The 20,742-nt window shown below is 40.3% G+C and overlaps 1 protein-coding gene across 3 annotated transcripts in view; it reads left to right on the top strand.

Moving 5' to 3' along the window:
• AGTR1 (angiotensin II receptor type 1) overlaps positions 1-20,742 on the top strand; it is a 60,313-nt gene that overhangs the window by 17,727 nt on the left and 21,844 nt on the right. The window contains exons 3-4 of one of the 3 annotated variants that reach the window (XR_009551542.1): positions 16,656-16,931; positions 17,203-18,054. The exons of 1 other annotated variant lie outside the window; for it this stretch is intronic. The gene's annotated coding sequence lies outside the window, so the exon portion shown is untranslated. Of the gene's footprint in view, positions 1-4,887; positions 5,869-16,655; positions 16,932-17,202; positions 18,055-20,742 lie in introns of those variants that run through there. One more of the 3 variants, XR_009551544.1, reaches the window with a different exon arrangement.

Genomic DNA, 20,742 nt, shown 5'->3' with positions numbered 1-20,742 from the left:
TGAACTATCAAGGGTTTGGGGGGGAAATGCTATGTAACTATCTATGAGAAAAACACGCATTCAGCCAACATTCCTTTTGCAATTTCAAGACTGTTCAGTGAAAACCTTGAATAATAAGAGTTTGGTTGTTAGGAAGACGTATCAAAGATGTATCCCAAAGTTCCAACAAAGAAAGAAAGGTAAAGATTAGCTATTGCTTCTTTAATAAAAGATAAAATTTTCTTTATAGAGTATAACTTCATATAGTGCCTTACACAGGTTGCCGACAGTAACATTGTTCTTCAACTTGCATAATATAGCTAGAAATGATTAACACATCATTGACTGTGTAAGAGATTCTGAATGTGATTTCTATCAGTCATTCTAACAATTAAAGAAACTCAGAGAATCTTCTTAAAATGTGTATGCTCTCTTTTGTCGATAGTAAGAAGTTTGACTAGTACCAAAAGTATACCCATCTATCTTCATCTGGTTGGTCATTCTATTTAAGACTCTTGACTTCAGAGATACTGGAGTCATTTCTGTCTGAGGTTTTTTTTTTTTTTTTTTTTCACCAGAGAGGGACAGAGAGAAGAGAATGAGAGAGGAAGAACAGAATACTGTTCCGCTCTGGCATATGCATTACCAGGGATAAAATCTTGGACCTGGGGGTTGCCAAACCCTGTGTTTATCATTGACTTATCTCTCCAGGATTCTTTTTTAATTCCAAAAAATTAAATTTTGTGCCTGAAGTCACAAAGTTTCCAGGTTCAATTCCCAAAACAACCATAAACCAGAGTTGAGTAGGGCTCTGGCTTCTCTCACTCTTCTGAAAATGAATAAATGAATCTTGAAGTAAATATATTTCAGAAAGGCCTCTAATACATTAGAATTGTAACAATATAGTACAGTCCTAAAATTTGTTATCTTTGACACATTTTCCAAATTAGAACAAATGCTGGACTGTGCTCAAGAGACTCTGTTATAACTTAGGGTCCAAAGACAAGCCCATGTCATAACTCATGTCTCATAATTCAGCTCACAGCTCCTCTCATAACTTCAGGCTAAAATTCAGTCAGTAGGGACACAGAGTCGCAGCACCAAGTGAAAACTTTGCATACACGAAGCCTTGCCCCCCCCCCCCAATATCGCATTAAAAACAAAAAGACAGGGGAGTTAGGCAGTGGGTTAAGCGCACATAGCATGAAGCACAAGGACCGGAGTAAGGATCCCGGTTCAAGCCCCCAGCTCCCCACTTGCAGGGGAGTCGCTCTTCAGGCAGTGAAGCAGGTCTGCAGGTGTCTATCTTTCTCTCCCCCTCTCTGTCTTCCCCTCCTCTCTCCATTTCTCTCTGTCCTCTCTAACAACAACATCAATAACAACAACAATAACTACAACAACAATAAAAAACAAGGGCAACAAAAGGGAAAATGAATAAATATATAACATTTTTTAAAAAGAAACAAATAGAGCATCATAAATTTCAGAGCCGTGCTTTGATCGCTTGATCTCTCTCATAAAATAAAATCCAATCAGTAGCAACCTCTTCCTCTTTTCATGTAGGCAAAGCACTCTCTACACAGCATGATCACCACAGAAATCTTTCAGAAGCACTATCAATAAAATCAAGCAGTGGGGGGATGGCTGTCTGTAATCTAGAACCTGGGCCTTGGTTTCCTCAATCATACTCCCATGTCAAAGAGAACTAGTTGGCTATTATGTTGTCTCCTGACTCTTTCAGCCCTCTGGGGTGGTGGAGTGGGAGGATAAAGCATCAGTCTTTCTCAAAATTAATTAGGGCCTGCTTTGATATGTGGCATTTGAGTCAAGGATGACAACTGGTTTCTCATAAAATACATAGTACTGCTATGTACCACTAAGGAGCCAGCCATACTTCACTCACTAAACCATGAGTGAATGAGTGCCCTTGTCTAACATAGAGATGATTTTATTTTTTATTTAATTTTAATTTTATTAATTTAATTTAATTTTATCTTATTTTTGCCTCCAGGATAGTGCTGGGGCTTGGTGTCTGCCCTATAAATCCACTGCTCCTGGAGGCCATTTTTTTTCCATTTTGTTGCCACTGTTGTTATTGCTGTTGTTATTATTGGTGTTGTTGGATAGGACAGAGAGAAATCAAGAGAGGAGGAGATGACAGAGGTGAAGCGAAAGATAAACACCTGCAGACCTACTTCAAGGCATGTGAAGCCACATCCCTACAGGTGGGGAGCCAAGGACTCGAACCAGGATCCTTGAACCAGGATCCTTAAGCTGGTCCTTGCGCTTCACACCATGTATACTTAACCCTCTGCGCTACTGCCCAGAGTAGGAACAAATTTTTAGGAACAACGGAACAAATATGGAAAGTTGCCCTGCAAGAAGTATTAACTCACAATGCATCAGCTTTGGAGCAACTGAAATAGTAATAGGGTCCCCCCCAGCCGGCTTTCTATTGGAATTTACATTTAATTAGACAGATGACTTAAAGCATACCATCTGAATCAAGGAGTGAGAAATATAATATGAATAAATTAAAGGGGAGGGAAATATATAATATAAATAATGAATGCCAGACAGTTTTTTTTATTATTCTAGCTTCCTCAAGATGTATGATAAACTTAGCAGGCTTAATTTGACATGTTAAAATGAAGACATCTGTGTAATCTATTGCGTGATTTTTACCTCCCAAGGAAAACATGTTTTTTTTGGTTTTGTTTTTTTAGTTTCTATATGGTTACCACCTATAAATGCATATCAGTTGGAATATATGTATATGTTTCCCAAGGAAAAGTAATTCAGCAATCCTCTTAAGCAATTCATTCTAACAGTTAAGACCCATTAAGCTAAATGGAAAAATTAATTTTGCAGGAAACTTCTATTCACTGTGTATAATTAGTTTTAGTTAACTTTATTAATGAAATGTCGCAAATCAATTAGGTTTGCAATAATCAGATGCTGAGGACCCAAGAGGAGCCATGCCTCTCAGAAGAGGGAAAGGTGTTAGACAATTTAGTGGCAAGAAAATGTAATTAGAGTTGATCACTGGAGTGCTCCTGTCCTGATGTGGAACAGTCATGTAACCAAGTCTGAGTATTTGTAGTTGCAAAGAGGTGTTAAAAAAGTGTCACTTAGAATATGTCTCCATGGTTCTATGGACCATTGAGTTGGTTCCAAGGAGACCTTGCAGGTCACAGGTAGATAGATAGGTTTTCTTCTTCTTCTTCTAGCGTTTGCCCTTCTTCAACCGTAGCCAGTCAACAGCATCAGGTTGAGCCTGATGTAAAGTTTCGAGACCTCATTTGAATCTGGAGAGGTGGCAGTCATTGACTATGTGGGTCATAGTCTGTCTGTAGCCGCAGGGGCAGTTCAGGTCGTCTCTGGCTCCCCAGCGATGGAACATAGCGGAACATAGCGGCGCACCAGCCATGGCCTGTTCGATAGCGATTGAGGAGGGCCCAATCATAACGTGCTAGGTCAAAGCCGGGTTGACGCTTGCAGGGGTCTGTGATGAGGTGTTTGTTCTTTACCTCAGCTGACTGCCAACTCTGTTTCCAAGAGACTGGAACAGAGAAGTTCAGTGTAGGCGTAGGGGACCAGATTGGGTGACGAGACGTCAAGCGTTGAACAGGGTGGGCGAAGATATCCGCGTATATTGGCAGGTCCGGTCGAGCGTAGACGTGGGAAATGAACTTAGATGATGCCGCATCCCGACGAATATCTGGCGGGGCGATGTTGCTAAGAACTGGCAGCCATGGAACCGGGGTGGAACGGATGGTTCCAGAAATTATCCTCATGGAGGAATATAATTTGGAATCGACCAAGTGGACATGGGGGCTGCGGAACCATACTGGGGCACAGTATTCTGCAGTGGAATCGCATAATGCCAGAGATGATGATCGTAGTGTGGAAGCGCTCGCGCCCCATGAGGAGCTGGCCAGTCTTGCAATGATGTGATTCCTCGCGCCCACCTTTGCTGCAGTTTTTATGAGATGTTCGTGAAATGACAGAGTGCGATCGAGAGTAACGCCAAGACAGACTGGCTGGGCTTCATGCCGGATTCTTGTATCGCCAAGCTGCACATTAAGCTCACGCGAGGCCGAGGCATGGTGTAGATGGAAAACAGATGATACCGTTTTTGCAGTGCTAGGGATTAGTCGCCATTTTTTACAGTAATCAGATATCAGAGACATGTCTTTCGTGAGTGTTTCCTTGAGGATGTCGAACTTTGATGCTAAAGAATATTTTCAATGTCAGGTAGTAATCACACTTTGATTTTTGTATTTATTTATCCATTTTATTTATTTATTTATATATAAGTGTTTTTGTTTTTTTTTTTAACAGAGCACTACTCAGCTCTGGCTTATGGTGGTGCAGGGGATTGAACCTGGGACTTTGGAGCTTCAGGCATGAAAGTCTATTTGCATAACGATTATGCTATCTACTCCTGCCCTATGTTTTTGTTTTTAACCAGAGCACTGCTCAACTCTGGCTGAAGGTGGTGGTAAGAACTGAAGCTGGAAACTCTAGCCTCAGGCATGAAAGTCTTACATAAAACACTATGCTATTTCCCCTAGTCCTGAACCCGAAAGTCTGTGAATTAGGTAGTGCATGAAGTCTCTGTCACTGACCTTTCTGCTCACACATGGCACTCACTGCCCAGATTCTTCCTGGCACAGAACTTCAAGGCCACGTGAGCTGCAAATTAAAATGCGGAATTTTAATTTGCAGCTCACGTGGCCCTGAAGTTTGGTTATTGAGCATGTCAGAGCAATCCTAAACTTTCATCCCTGGGACTCTAAAATTGGAAGATCAAATAAATGTCATGACATGAACAATCCTTTTGAATGAGAATCACAAGAAACAAAAGGGGCTTCTTTTCAAGTTTAAGTTTGTTGTTTGTGACAGACTCTGCTGCAGGTCAGACAACTGGTACTTTTCCTGGACACCTACTGTTCTCAGCACAGTTCTAGCTATTCTCAGCATGGTGGACAAAAGCCACACAGACAGAAATGCCTGGCCTCACAGAACTTCCATCTAACTCATGAAGGTAAAAACAATGGCATCAAGTATACAGTATGTTGGTGACATGAAGACTGGGAATAGAGTGGAGATACATCAGTGAGGAGGATGGCAGTTTTAACTGGGGGATGATGCAGTCTTAAATACCTTTTTAGGGAAGGAAAGAGCTCTGGACTGTTTGGGGGCAAAATGCAAATGCAAAAGCCTTGAGGCACTATTATGCTATTATATTCAATGTTCAGCAAATAACCTCATATCCTCAAGAACCACAAAAGAAGAATGGATAACAAAAGAGACGGCAGGGATTGAAGAGCATAAATGGACAGAAGAAAGGAGACTCTGAAGGAGCTAGAGACAGATCTAGAATGCACAGTAGAAAAGGGAGACAGAGTGGTCTGGGAGGTGGTGCAGTGGCTAAGGAACTAGACTCTCAAGCATGAGGTCCTGAGTTCAATCCCCTGCAGCACATGTACCAGAGTGATGTCTGGCTCTTTCTCACTCGTCCTATCTTTCTCATTAGTAAATAAATAAAATCTTAAAAAAAAAAAAAAAGGGGAGACAAAGAAAGAAAAAAAAAGGAAAGGGAGGCAAATGCTTTTAGTGGTGACCACAATAAAGTATATCCTGACGCTGACTTGTAATTATACATACTTGAAACATAGATATACCTGATTCTACTTGAATACAGATACTAATAAAACAATCTAAGTGGTTTAAAGGCCTAACATACCTTGAAATATTCTTTAAAAATGCTTTCAAATTTGGAGTTGGTTTTTTTTTTTTTCAATTCAACCCCCACTAGGTCCTCCTCTTTCATCATGTTCCAGGACCTGACCCCTCCCACCTCCCCACCCCACAGTCTTTTACTCTGGTGCAGTACACCAACTCCAGTCCAAGTCTGCAGTGTTTTCCCTTCTGATCTTGTTTTTCAACTTCTGTCTTTGAGTGAGCTCATCCCATATTCATCCTTCTCTTTCTGATTTATCTCACTTACAGTGATTCCTTCAAGCTCCATTCAAGATGGGGTGAAGAAGGTAAATTCACCATTTTTAATAGCTGAGTAGTATTCCACTGTAAATATATATATTAACTTACTCAGCCACTCATCTATTGTTGGACAGCTGGGGTTGCTCCCAGGTTTTGACTATTACAAATCTGGAGGTTTTGAAAAGAAGTCAGGTCCATGATTCTGTTGTTGTTGTTGTTGTTGAATTATTTTGGTCAGTTTACTGCTCAGCTCTGATTTATAGTGTTGCTGCTGATTAAATTTGGGACCACCAAGCCTGAGACAAGACAGTCTGTTCTATAAACCATTAAGCTGGGGGCTGGGCTGTAACACAGAAGGTTAAGTGTTCATGGCACAAAGCACAAGGACCCATGTAAGGATCCCAGTTCAAGACCCTGGCTCCCCACCTGCAGGGGAGTTGCTTTGCAAGCAGTGAAGCAGGTCTGCAGGTGTTTTATCTTTCTCTTCTCCATCTCTGTCTTCCCCTCCTCTCTCCATTTCTCTCTGTCCTATCCAACAGCAAAGACAACAATAATAATAACAACAATAAACAACAAGGGCAACAAAAAAGAAAAAAATAGCCTCCAGGAGCAGTGGATTTGAAGTGCAGCCTCCAGAAGCAGTGGATTTGAAGTGCAGGCATTGAGCCCCAACAATAACCCTGGAGGCAAAAAAAATAAAAAATTAAGGTACCCCCTTACCCCAGGTCTATGATTTAATCTCCAATGACCAGTTCTGTGACTGCCACTCAAACTTTGGAGATTTGCATCTGATGCTAATTCCCCCCCCACCCCACCCCACCCCCCCCACCCCCCCCCCCCCCGCTTTATTTGGCACTTTTGGTTTACCTCAGAAACACTTTGCTTGTAACTGATGGAGAATCCCATGTCTCCAGATCTGGAAACAGAACTCCGCCAGTCACAGACAATTAGAGGTACACAGAGCTGCCAGTGAAAACTGCCTTCTGAGAGAACAGCACCAAATTGCAAAGTGATCACCTTTAGTGATTTTTGAAATCTTTTTATTATCTTTATTTATTTATTGGATAGAGACCATCAGAAATTGAGAGGAAGGGGGGGACAGAGAGGGAGAGAGACACCTGAAACCCTACTTTACCACTTGTGAAGTTTTCCCCTTGTAGGTGGGGACCAAGGGCTCAAACCTGGGGCCTTGCACACTGTAACATGTGCGCTCAACCCGGTGCACCACCACCCAGATCCCTGATTACTATTTTTTTTAATGTTTACTTATAAAATGGAAATGCTGACAAAACCTTTACTGATTATTGTGTTTCAGCTATTTTATCTCCTAGCCTAACAGGAACAAAATTCTAAATGACTATAACTAGAGATTATTTGTGTCTAAATGAATATAACTGGAGATTATTTGTGTCTAAATGAATATAACTGGAGATTATTTGTGACGGTCTCTATCCAATAAATAAAGATAATAAAAAAATTAAAAATCACTAAAGGTGATCACTTTCAATTTGGTGCAGTTCTCTCAGAAGGCAGTTTTCACTGGCACCTCTGTGTACCTCTAATTGTTACTGGCGGAGTTCTGTTTCCAGGTCTAGAGACATGGGATTCTCTATCAGTTACAAGCAAAGTGTTTCTGAAGTAGACCAAAATATATTTATTTTGATACAAAATAAATATATAGATGATATACAGTTAAAATGTAACTAATCATAAAATCATTGCTAACTATACTTAAGAATAAAATTATGTAAATGGAAATTTTTTTAATTCAACTCACTCTGTGTACAGAGAATCTAGATGAAAAGGAACATACTTGACTTTGTATTATTTCTTAGTGGTACTGTTTTTCTCAGAACGCCCAAGCTTTTTCCCTGTCCTGCTATGCTTCAAGATTTCCTAATGGGGATGAGGGGGGAAGAGGCACACTTAGCAATCTGCATTTGCAGGTTGAAAATAAGAAAATGAAGACTAATAGTTTCTCTCCTGCTAATTTGATTTTCTACAGCTTCTCTCCTACCAGCATAGACAAAGGATTTAGTTACTATTTCCAGCAGATGGGGCCAAGAAAAGACTAACATCTGTGATATCATACTTTCCCCCAAATGGGCTGGCTGCCTTACAGACCCTCCATTAGAGACTTCCCAATGAGGAAGGAATGAGAAATGATCATGAACAGAGTGAGGGGGGAAAAAGGGGGAAAAAAAGAAAGGGGAAAAAAAAAAAGCCATTTGCTTTATTCTAGAAAAACAATGGCCCATGGTTAGGACATTCCATGACCCAAATGTTTTTAAAAATAAGTTGACTTCCCATCAAATAAATGCCATTATTTTTTAATTGATTCTTGTGAGTTTTATCAAATAAGATTGTAGCAAGTGCTTTTCTTTTTTAATTTTTAATATGTATTTTTATTTATTTATTTTCCTTTGTTGTAGTTATTATTAACGTTGTTGTTATTGATGTCATCATTGTTGGATAGGACAGAGAGAAATGGAGAGTGGAGGGGAAGACAGAGAGGGGGAGAGAAAGATAGACACCTGCAGATCTGCTTCACCGCCTGTGAAGCGACTCCCCTGCAGGTGGGGAGCCAGGGTCTCAAACTGGGATCCTTATGCTGGTCCCTGCGCTTTGCAACACATGCACTTAACCTGCTGCACTACCACCTGACCCTGTAGCAAGTGTTTTTCAAATTATTCTAAACTTGAGAAAATTCATCAATAGCTATACACAATTATTAGAAAACATTTTAATATCAGAAAAATTAAGCTTCAGGAGTGGTGTAGGGCTGCAGGTGTCTCTCTGTCTCTCTCCTCTATCTCACCAACCCTCTCAACTTCTCTCTGTCTCTATCCAATAATAAATAAATAAAATTTTAAAATAATTAAATAAACATTAAATACAAAATTAAAAACAAGCCATAAAAAGTTGATACGTTTAGATCTGGGGAAATAACATAAAGATTTTACAGAAAGACTTCTATGCTTGAGGCACCAGTGTTTCTAGGTTCAATGTCCCCCACCACCATAAGTCTGAGCTGAGCAGAGATAGATAAAAAGAAAGCTAGATAGAAAGAAAGATAGGGGGCCGGGTGGTGGCGCACCTCGTTGAGCGCACATGTTGCAGTGCACAAGGACCGGGGTTCGAGCCCCCGGTCCCCACCTGCAGATGGAAAGCTTTGCAAGTGGTGAAGCAGGGCTGCAGGTGTGTCTCTGTCTCTCTCCCTCTCTATCTGCCCTACCCTCTCGATTTCTGACTGTCTCTATCCAATAAATAAAGATAATTAAAAAATTTTTTTAAAGAAAGAAAGATGGAAGGAAGGAAGGGAAAAAAGGAAGGAAGGAAGGAAGGAAGGGAGGGAGGAAGGATAAAGAGAGAGAAATGGAGGGAGGGTGAAGAAAGGGGGGAGAAAGAAAGGGAGAAAATGGAGAAAGGAAGGAAGAAAAAGAGGGAGGGAGGGAAAGGAGAAGGAGAAGGAGGGAGAAAAGGAAAGAGAAAGTTTATTTTGAATAGTATTCATTAAATCGAGTTAATTATTTGTGAGATCTTGTGGCATGTGATCACACTAAATCTCCACACCGAGACCCAGAGAGTCTGTGACTTGAACAGATTAGGAACAATGAGTATCCTGATTTGAACCCAGAATATTTTTAACCCATACCATAACTACATTCTTTATCACTGAGCTACTGTGGCTCTTAACCCTGAACTGTGTCCTGGCCTAGTGCCGCTTTGGCACAATAGAACTGAGCCCTTTGTCCTCAAGAGGCGTGGAGCTGCTCAGTGGAATCCCAGCCTCCACCTGCAGTGGCGCCACACAGAATCACAGTTACCTCCTCAAAGCCGTGGTCTCTCAGAACTAAGCAGGAGACTACTAGAAACAGGTTTCGACTCAGTCCCTCCCTGAATTGAGAGAGACCTGGTTGGGAGGTTTAGTCTGTCTGTGTGTGGTTAGTGTTGGTCTCTGCATCAAAATTTAACCCTAACTGAACTTCTGGTGTCATTCCAGTTCTTGCTTAATGGTACAAAAAGCTATTTATAAACATAGAGGAATTCATTCCTAGTACCATTTATGCCATTAGCATCTTATAAAATCAGTCCTCTGAGGAAAATAGAACACTTTGAGACTATGACGATAAATAACTTTGAGGTTTGGAAGACAGTTCAGCGGTGGAACACAAGATTTAGGAACCTGAGGGCCCAGGTTCCATCCCCCAACATGGCATATGCCTGAGTTAAGTGTGTTCTGGTGTCTTTCTCTCTCATAAACAAACATGTCTTTAGAAGCAAGCTTAAAACAGGGGCTTCTATTTTCCTCAAACCAAAACTTAAATGTTGGTTTGAACTAATCTGCACTTTGTGTCCCTAAAAATGGCTACACCGAGGCCAAGCTGCCAGAATCACCTCATTTACATTTTCTTACTCCACCAGAAAGATCAAAACCTCTAGAGGCTAGATTCTCCTATTTGCCTCACTTTGTTACACACAGGGGAGTCTGGGGGCCCTCAAAGCTAACCAGTGCCAGAACCAGAACTGGAATTTGGGACTGACTCCAATACCCAGTTCTGATCATTTCTTTCCCAGCTGTAAGCCATCAAACTCTCCAGAGCCTGACATCTTCCTACTGCTAGTTAATTAACTGCTACATTATCTGCATTATTTTTTACATATATGTATACAAGCGAACGCTGTGCTGGTATTTAATTATAGGTCTGTACTGATATTGGGTGCAAGTGTAAACCGGCATCTCTTTGGGGGTAATTGTAGAAGAGACAAGAGTTCTGACAATAACAATGTGTAGGACTGGGTAAAGCAGATATTTTTCTGTCACATTTCAGTAGGGAGATTATTCATTCACATGCCGTCATCCATACACAGAAATGCAATAGGACCTGGAGGGAGGGGGGAAATTACTGCTTTAACTAATGTGATCTGTAGTCCAAATTACTGCACTGTGTACTAGTTTCCCTTCTGCTGAGGAATTGATCATTTGGATTATGTAGACAAGCAGAGTGAGACATTATTACTAAAATTATCTTTGAATCCCAGCTTTGAGGACTGTATAAAAACACTAAGCAATTCACCTTCGAATACAGAAAACGTTTTTTTTTTTTTTAAAGGATCAGTGTGGATCCTTTTTCCCTCTGTTAAATATTAGCCTTTGAAAAGTAACACTTGCAAATCAATGTGTTTTAATAGAGTGACAAGAAAAGCTACACTAGACCTGGGTGTGTTTCTGGAGGCTAGCCTGTGAACATTATGCAATAAATGCCTTAGAAGAAGAAAGAGCCTCTTAGCATTCCTCCTTGTGGGGCAACAAATGTAGCCACTTGATCGATTTGCAGGCACCATTAGAATCTATGAAAATCTAGTATGAGAATCCCAAGTTCCTGGGCTATACTCAGTAGATCACAACTTTTATGCCTGGGACGTTTCTGAATCTCTTAGTATGTGAACATATGTGTGTTCTATGCTTTCTGAGGCCTGCCACAAACACCGCAGAAGGTTGCATCAGATCATCAGGTGTAAAATGGAGCACCCCATTTTTAGCTTCCTGGAGTTCAGAGTCTGCACTGTTGATATTAAAAAGGATTCCCCTGTGAGCTTTCAAGTCAAAAGCCCCAAAAGAAATCAGGAGAATCCAGCTAATAGCGGGTTACCACTAGAGTCAGCACCACTATTATAGTTCTAACTAGTCAACTTCAGGCTCGTACTTCTGTTTATAAAAACTGCAGAGGAGTGGGGATAGATAGCATAACGGTTATGTAAAGAGACTCTCATGCTTGAGGCTGCAAAGTCCCAAGTTCAATCCCCAGCAACACCAGGGGGAAAAGACAGCTCTGAGGTGGAAAAGAGACAAAAACCTGCAGCAGACTCCTCTAAAGGAAGCCTATAAGAAAATTTACTTTTATTGTAAGCTTGCATGATCAGGAGAAGAAAATTTTGTTAAAACTTTAAAATAAACAACTGAGAATTCGACTTTTCTTTTGTTGCAAGGGGGAAAAAATCTTTAAAAATTAGATAAAATATAATCATCCTAAAATATGTTGTGGTGAAAAAATTATTTTTTTCATTACTGCGGGGATTAATGGTTTACAGTCAACAGTGAAATACAGTAGTTTGTACATATGTAACATTTCTCAGTTTTCCACATAACAATCTAACCCCATCCCACCCCCACCCCCTGGTTATCTTGTGCCAACATGTTCCAGGACCTGAACCCAGCCCCCAACCCCAGAGTCTTTTACTTTAGTGCAATACAAGAAAAATGTTTTTTTTTATAGGAGAATTCATTCTCCTGACTTGTGGCTGATGGATTTCTTCATTTCAGTAGGTAAAAGTGAACCCTGTTGTCCAGCAAGAGAGACTAAACTCGCCTTCCAAATGGAAGGGCTCCTGTTAGTATTTCCCTTTCTCATTTCCTAAAACACTATTATTTTTATTCTCTAATGCTATAGCCTTAAAATAGTTTAAACCCTAAAACATAAGGATGCGTACAAAAAAAGTGCAAGCTGAAAGGCTGAGTTAGTGGAGTATGATTTTGTAAAATAGGTAATACAGACCTCTAGTGGTTGAATAGCTTGAAAATCTCTGCAAGGAAGGGGAATTGTATGGCAAGGGGAGGGGGAAATTACTAGTGAAAATCAGTCACAGCACACACACACACACACACACACACACACACAGCATGTCTTTATTTATCTTTCCTATAAACCACAAAGTAAGATTATGCTTCTAGGGAAGGTGGGGGGCTTTCCTGAATTCTAGAATCAGCAAGGACCCTCTCACCACTGTCCAGCAACAAGTCTGGACCTGTCTTGCTTTACTTCTAAAAGGCTAGCATTTGTTTAAGAATTGGGCTTTCGGGGTACCAGGCAGTGGTGGGTCAAGCGCACATGGCACAAAGAGCAAGGACCCACCCATTCAAGGATCTGAGTTCCAGCCCTCCTCCCCACTTGTGTGTGTGTAGGTGTGGGGGAGTCACTTTGAAAGCGTTGAGGCAGGTCTGCAGCTGCCTTTCTTTCCACCTCCTGTCTTGGTTTGTCTCTGCTCTATCCAGCAGCAGCAACAACAACAAAGGAAAAAGGTGCCCTCCAGGAAAAAAGACGCCTTCTGGATTCAGAGTGAAGGCACTGAGCCCCAGCAATAACACTGGAGGCAAAAATAAGGGAGGGGGGGCTTGCAAATGTTTGTTATTTCTAAGAGCAAAACCCTGGCATAAGGTTTTGCTCTCCCCTCCCCCCCATCCCCATGGGGCTCTTTTCTCTGTATTCCAGATTCCCTGTGACCACACAGGAGCCTCTCTCCAAGTGCACAATAAGGGAAAAACTATTATAATACAAACTTAAATGATGGCTAAATGTCCCTTTAGACTATGTTTATCAAACTGAATGGACACCAGTATCTCAAAGAGAATCTCATTTAAATGCAGTTTATAACTCAGTAGGTGTGAAGAGAGGCCCCAAGGTGGTTTTACTAAGATGTTCCCAGGTCGAGACTGTGCCTTGTGCCCGGGAACACACAGTGGTCAGCAAGGTGATGCTACATTTCTGTCTTTTTTTTTTTAATTTTTTTATTTTTTTTAATATTTATTTATTCCCTTTTGTTGTCCTTGTTGTTTTATTGTTGTAGTTATTATTGATGTCATCGTTGTTGGATAGGACAGAGAGAAATGGAGAGAGGAAGGGAAGACAGAGAGGGGGAGAGAAAGACAGACACCTGCATACCTGCTTCACCGCCTGTGAAGCGACTCCCCTGCAGGTGGGGAGCCAGGGGCTTTGCGCCACATGTGCTTAATCCACTGTGCTACCGCCTGACTCCCTCTACATTTCTGTCTTCCGTGACATTTTCTGTTGTCCTGGTTTCATCTTTTTATCATTAATGGTTTCATCTTCTTTTTCATTTGATAAATTGAGTTTTCTTTAATTCTTTGCTTATTGGATAGAGACAGCCAGAAACTGAGAAGAAGATGAGCTAGAGAGGGAAGGGAATAGAGAGATACCTGCAGCCCTGCTTCACCATTTGTGAAGCTCTCCCCCTGCAGGTGGGAGCTGGGAGCTTGAACCCAGGTCCTTGTGCGGTGTAACATGTGTGCTCAACCAGTTGTGCCACCACGCGGCCCCGATAAATTGAATTACTGAAGCTTTACAAGTATGCCTTCACTTTGCTAGACATAAATGTAACTGAGCCCTGTTATTCAAATCTTGTAGCATTAATCATACTTGTAAAAAATGTATTCAATGCCCACTGTTTACACTGGAGAGTTGATGGAGGTGTTGGGAGAATGGATGAGATCCGGATCTGTGCTTGTGAAAAAAACTATTAAAGACTCAAATATATCCACACTGTAAAATCAAGGAGAATAAAAAAGCACAAGCCAAAACCTTAAGAGTCCACAGATCCAAGTAAAACAGAAAATATATTTTTCTTTTTGAAAATATTTATTTATTTATTATTGGATAGAGACAAAGAGAAAGTGAAAAGTGAGCGGGTGATAGAGAGGGAAAGAGACAGACAGACACCTGTAGTCCTACTTCACCACTCGTGAAACTTTCCTCCTGCTGGTGGGGACCAGGGACTTGAGCCCAGGTCCCTGTGGACTATAATGTGTGTGCTCACCCAGGTGCACCACCACCTGGGCCCAGAAAATATATTTTTTTCTGATGAACTCTGGTATAATCCCATCATCCAAATAATGTCTTTACTATATAGCATGCTGTCAATGTTAATGTTAGAACTTATGTAATGTGGTAGTCTTAAAAAGCCTCATGCAAACTTATAACAATTGAGTCTGAAGTCAAAAATAATATATTAAGGAGCCATAGCATGGCAGGAGTACATAAATTATCATCATGGCTCTGCATGAGCTATAATTCACAGGTTTGGCTCAGGCACAACTCAGATGAAATAATTAACTATGTATAGTACTTTAAAAAGTACTATAAAAGTAATTACACTAACTGTCTCATACCGGTTTGACTTAAATAAACATGCAATGGAAAAGCCATATGATTTTTTGTTATTTTTTTCCTGATATTACTATTTAAGTAAATTGGAATTTTGGTATGTCATAAGAAACTATCTTCTCTTTAAAAAAAAATCACTTCCTTTTCAAATGCTAATAATACACTAATTCTAATTCTAAGCTGGATGAATTCCATATATTTATAACTGTAGACAGATGTTCTCAATTAATAGTTTTATATACTCCCTTTCACAGGAGTTTGGAGGAAATTATGATTTTAAATCAAGGTATAAATAATTTTTTTTTTTTGTAAGAATGTGCCAGGTAATTGTTTTTGCCTCATGGGTTTTAGGAAGAAGCAAGCTGCCTTTAGGCCCTTCCAGCAGGGCCACAAGGAAAAGGCAGGGTCATTGAACGGCAACAGGTAGAACAAATGGCCTCTTAAGTCAAAAATAAAAGATTCAGGAGATTCCTACTAGGGAGAAAAAACTCATACCATGTAGATCCCATTTGCAAAGTTTATTGTCAGTATATGGGCACTTTTTTGCTGGATTCATAGACTATAACATATCCTCCCTATCTTTAATCATTGACTTTTAAAAAACTTGGGTCCACTTATATGTGAATTTTCTTGCAACAGACACTTGTAAATGTATGGCATATAGCACTGTGAATGTGTTTCCTTTTCCTTGTAATGGCCTTAACATCTTTTCTCTAATCTCCTTCATTGTAAGAATGCAATAGTGGGACGGGTGGTGCTGCGCCTGGTTAAGTGCCCATATTACCAAGTGCAAGGACCTGGATTTGAGCTCCCTCTGCTCCCCACCTGCCAGGGGTCCACCACATGAGCGGTGAAACAGGTATGCAGGTCTCTCTCTCTCACTCTATCTATCTATCTCCCTACCCTCTCTCAATTTCTGCCTTTCTTACCTAATAAAAAGAATTTGACACCTAAAACTTGTACAAATTATATGTAAGTTATGCGTCTTACTAATAAAGCTTTCAGTAAAGTTTGGGGACAGTCACAAGTTATACATCTCCCCCACACCACCTTAAGCCAGAGCTGAGTAGTGTTCTCGTAAAAATTAAAAAAACAGAATAGAAAACAAAAGTTACATATTGATTGTTGACTCCACAGATATCGGTGCTCCTAAGCCCTGCCTTGCTTAAGGGTGTGCTCTATTACTGTCCACATTTTACAAGTTTTACTCAGTGGTTCTTCCAAAATCAAATAGCACACACAGATTAGGATCAAAATTCAAACCCAGACATGTGTACATCTCGCCGAGATGGAGTTACTGAAGTAACTCACCTTAAAAGAACAACTTTAAAAACAGACATAATTTCTTCCTTAGATCTGGGGTTCGATTCCAACAGTCTAAAATGTCCCATTAGTACCATAATGCCCCAGTGAATGCTTGCTTTAAGAAGGGGGTCTTTGTGGGCTGGCAAGATGGCTTACCTGGGAGTGTACCTGTGTAGTCATGCATGGGACCCAACTTCGAACTCAGCCCTTGTGGTACTTGGGGGAAGCTTTGGTGCTGTGAGGTCTTTGCTTCTCTTTCTCTGTCTCTCTTGTTCTATCTGAAAAACTCAACCCAGCTCCATGAAGCCCCAGAAACAATGACAAAACAAAAAAGAGGGGTAGTGGGAGGAGCAGGGGGCTTAGAAGCTAAAGACAGGAATTCCTAAGCTGTTCTCATTTCAGTTCCATCTGCCCTGGCTTGCTTCTGGATCACGGAACAGAATCCCTAACCTCCCATGAACTGACACCATTCTGCTCCATCATAAGGACTCCTCAGTAAAGCAGCCACCAGCTTTCCTCAGCAGGGTACCTGCTGAGCTCTCAGCCCACGTGCTCAGACCTCCATGCTCCACCTCTATTTCCTGTATCATCCTGGAAACTCTCTAGTTTGGTGCAAGGAAATGCACCTTTATTTCTCTGCCTAACATGAAATGAAAACAGAAGTCAGTACTCCTGGGAGTCGGGCTGTAGCACAGCGGGTTAAGCGCAGGTGGCGCAAAGCACAAGGACCGGCATAAGGATCCCGGTTTGAACCCCAGCTCCCCACCTGCAGGGGAGTCGCTTCACAGGCAGTGAAGCACGTCTGCAGGTGTCTGCATTTCTCTCTGTCCTATCCAACAACGACGACAACAACAATAATAACTACAACAATAAAACAACAAGGGCAACAAAAGGGAATAAATAAATAAAATAAAATATTTTTTAAAAAAAGAAGTCAGTACTCCTACAGTTTTCTTTGTTTAAAATATTTTTTCAAATATTTTATTGATTATTGGATACAATCTGAGAGAAATTAAAAGGGGAGGAAGAGATAGAATGGGAGAGCGACAGAGAGACACCTGCAGCCCTGCTTCAACACTTATGAAGCTTTCCCTCTGCAGGTGGGGACCAGGGGCTTGAACCCGGGTCATTGCACACTGGAATGTGTGTGCTTAACCAGGTGCGCTACCACCTGGCCCCCTTCCACAGCTTTCTACCCTTCCTAACCAAGACCCACTCTATAAAATCAGAAACTCTTTACCCAGCTAAGAAAATAATTAAGGCAAACATACCTCTTGTCCTTTTATGGAATTCAGCATATTCACATTAGAATCAAACTATTGGTCTTGCAAAACAGAGAGATCAGTTAACTTGACCAGAAAAGTTTAGAGAGCTAGAGTCCTCCTAAGTGTATATATGCTAGAAGCCCTTAAACCAGGTCAGAAGTGCAGGAGAGGTCTGTTTAGCATCTTTATGGGATTTTCCCCCCTTTGCATCCACTGAAAATATTTCAAAGCAGGTTACCTCACATAAAATTAGAAATACCTAGTGTATCTCAAAAATGCCAGCCTGTGTCTCATACAATAACAAGTGGCTGTAACTAGTGATACAAGGGCGGACTCTTTCTCCCCACTATTAACCTAACTCGCCCAAGAGACATTTGTGCATCTAGCAGAGATGGAAAAACTGAAGTAACTTCTCCTCACTCTCATCACCCCCGGACCTATGCTCCCATCTCTCTTGCCCTGTCTTTGTGTCCGTGAACCCTGGAGCAGGTAATTACTATGGACAATTCCAGCAATAAAATATTGTGAATTTCTGATTCAAGTCATTTCAATAAAGGCAAAACACAATAGAGAATAACAGTTTGACTCCATTATAGAGTAAAACAGACTCTACCTGCATAACCTCACACCGGAAACACCCTTTTAAACATAACAGTGCATGTTTAAAGGGATAAAGGACCTCTATACCTATATATCTGTATTTCTCTGAAGAAAAACAAAAAAAATCACCCATACACTTCCTTCTGTAGCAGAAATTTTTGACTTCCGTTTCCACATTGAGATAAACCAACTTTTCAAATCTAAATTAAAGGCCTTAGCTGCCCAGTGACTTTCTATAAAGAGAAAAATCTTCATTCATCATCATAATATAAGCTATGAAATTTATCTAGAGAATGGCTTTAAACTGATCACTGATATAGTACAACCATGGCTACTGCTATAGACTGATTTCTAAACATCTTTTCTCTGAGATGGAACCTGGTTATGTAAAGGCATCCAAAAAATATTAGCATATTGTGCTGTTTTCACAAAAAGTTCTAATGAACTTCACAAATCTGCTTGCTCTATTCAAAGCACAAAAATATTTAGCCTAATTTGCTTTTCTATGATTTTATATGGGGATAAAGTAATACCAAAAACGTTATTACCAGAAACAATATAGTGTTGCATAATTATTAGCAAGTGAGTCTCATGAAATCATAAAGAGTAGCAATTACAATGTATTGAGATGGATAATTCAAGAGAGATATGAATGCTAGGGGAACTAGGGGCAAAAAAAAGTTTCTTTCTCTGAATCCTACATTTTTAAGGAAACTATTACCGGTTAATCACTTGAGGTATGATTCCTCAAACATAGGTGTATAGTGTAATATTTTTATGACCAATTTAAGGTAGTAGTAGAGTGATCTAGATTTTAGTAATTTTTCTTTTTTTTTTTTTTTAGAAGAGCTCTGCTCAGTTCTGACCTATGGTGGTATGGAGGATTGAACTTGGGATTCAGACCCTCAAGAATGAGACTCTTTGCATAACCATTATGCTCTATGTTGTCTCCCATTCGTAGTCCTTCATCTGTACTTTGTACATTCATAGTTTCACTTCTCCTAACAAATAGGTCTTTGGGTTGTTTTCTGAGATGAACAACAGATTGGATTATATTGACAGCCTCCATACTGGAACTCCACAGATTGGAGTGTCGGGGTTCTAGCATCATTCTGACGTGTTTCTTGACCACTTTTAGCACATAGAGAGTAGGATTTTATGGGGTAGTTTATTTAGTATTTGTGTGGGGATATGTGAACATAGGTAAAGATTCAATCACAATATTTCTTGTTGAATTTATGCAATTTTGAATCTCCCCACGTTTTACTTAACCCCCCATCTTAAGTGAATAGAGTTAGTTTCTATCCCGTTTTAAAGATAAGCAGAATTAAGTCAAAGGGGATGAGTCAACTAGCCAATTGCTCTGCCTAGTCGGAGACAGAGCCAGGATTTTAGCTGGCCTCTGTGACCACAGAGCTCATGCTTTGTTTATTTCCTATGAGCCAATAGACTCAGATAGCAGTAATGTTCCCTTCTAAGAGTCTAAATGCTGAGCATACACCTCTTGATATATAAGCCAGCTTTGTACTTTAGCCATGTTATCAGGCTTGTTTTTATTGTGTCAACTCATACTAAGTAGATAGTCTATATCTTTTGATAAATACATATTTTTAAAAATATAATCTGGCAACATCTTTCCAAGGACAATGTAGAGGCTTTATCTTATTCTTATTTGTCAGATCAGAGTGCAATAAGGGTTCAGTGGTTTGCTTGAAAAGAATCTTAGTTTATATAGAGGCAAAGAAAAAGTCTTATACCCCCACCCCCAGCTCCCAGTCCTATAACCAAGTTCTCCACTAGTATCTGTTCTAAGGGTTCTCAATCTTTGATTCTCCTACTAAATCCTGCAATCAACTGATTTCTACTTTAGTTTCTTAAAGTATATTTCTTTCTTACTCACTGCTTTTGGTATTATATATTAAGATCAGTACTAGTATTCACTTTATCTTTCTACTAATTAATGTTCCCATCTGATTATCTACTTTTTAAAAATACTTTTATCTATTCATTATTGGATAGATACAGAAAGAAATTGAGAGGGAGTTAGATAGAGAGGGAGGGAGAGAGAGAGATACCTACAGCCCTGCTTCACCTCTCATGAAGCTTTGTCCCTGCAGGTGGGGACCAGGGGCTTGAACCTGAGTCCTTGCACACTGCAATATGAGTGCTTAACTAAGTGTGCCACTGCCTGGCCCCTGATTGCCTACTTTTGTACTTTGAGGTTTTTTTATCTTTTTTTCTTTATTTCTGTTCTTCGCTAACTACCCTGGAAAGGCTGCCTGAATCTTTTTTGAAATTATTATTTATTCTTAAGACAGAGAGTAGTAGAATAAGAGAGAGAGAGAGAGAGAGAGAGAGAATGAGAATGAATGAATAGATTACTGCTCAGTTTTGACACATAGTGGTGCTAGGAATTGAACCTGGATCGAACCCCCAAGCACGTTAAGTCTTCTGCACCAATGTACTGTGCTATCACCTTGGCCCTGCTTTCATCTTTTGATATCTCTAATGTTCTCAATTCAAAATCTTTGCAAATGACCTTGTTTATTTCCCATGTAGTCATCTACCATGACTTCAAATGCCCTGCTCAAGTGCTAATTATCTGGCAACAGTATGCAGAGAGA

The sequence above is a fragment of the Erinaceus europaeus genome, chromosome 9 (assembly GCF_950295315.1).
Source record: "Erinaceus europaeus chromosome 9, mEriEur2.1, whole genome shotgun sequence".
NCBI classification, from domain to species: Eukaryota; Metazoa; Chordata; class Mammalia; order Eulipotyphla; family Erinaceidae; genus Erinaceus; species Erinaceus europaeus.
This window is presented reverse-complemented; position numbering and strand designations above follow the sequence as displayed.